Here is a 794-nt window from a genome sequence, read left to right as displayed (position 1 = left end):
GATCTGTCTACCTCTATCTCCTGGTATTAAAGGTGCTGGGATTAAAGGTGTGCATGCACTACCAAACTCAGTTTAAACCCAATTGCAAGCAATTTATTTCATCTTTAGTTGTATATGTCTGTATCTGTAGGTGGATATGTTCATGTGTGTGTAGGACACTGCAGAAGCCATAGAAGAGTTCCAGATCCCCTGGAGCCGCCTGATGTGGATTCTGGAAACCTACTTTGGGTCCATCTGGAAGAGCAGCAAGTGTTATTAATCACTGAACCATCTATCCAGTTTTGCAATTTTTTTTAAACAAGGTTTCAGTTTATAGAATGGGCTATCATCACTGGCAATTCTTCTACTTCAACCTGAGTGACTCCAAACAATTTTGTGGAATTGCATATATATATATATTGTGTATATATATATATATATATTGTGTATAATTGTATATATATATATATATATATATATATATATATACACACACAAAGACATTTTAAAAATAAAGACTTGGGGGGGGCTGGAGAGATGGCTCAGCTGTTAAGAGCACTGACTGCTCTTCCGAAGATTGTGAGTTCAAATCCCAGCAACCACATGGTGGCTCACAATCATCCGTAAAGAGATCTGAAGACAGTTACTTACACATACTTACATATAATAATAAATAAATCTTTAAAAAAAATAAAAAATAAAGACTGGGTATCATAGCTCACATCTATAATCCCAGCAATTTTGAGGCATGGGTAGGCCACAGAGCAAGTGAACATTAGTAGCAAGCCAGGACTACACCTTAAAAAAAAAAAAAA

Source organism: Mastomys coucha, unplaced genomic scaffold (assembly GCF_008632895.1).
Source record: "Mastomys coucha isolate ucsf_1 unplaced genomic scaffold, UCSF_Mcou_1 pScaffold6, whole genome shotgun sequence".
NCBI lineage: Eukaryota > Metazoa > Chordata > Mammalia > Rodentia > Muridae > Mastomys > Mastomys coucha.
Note: the sequence above shows the minus strand (reverse complement) of the source record.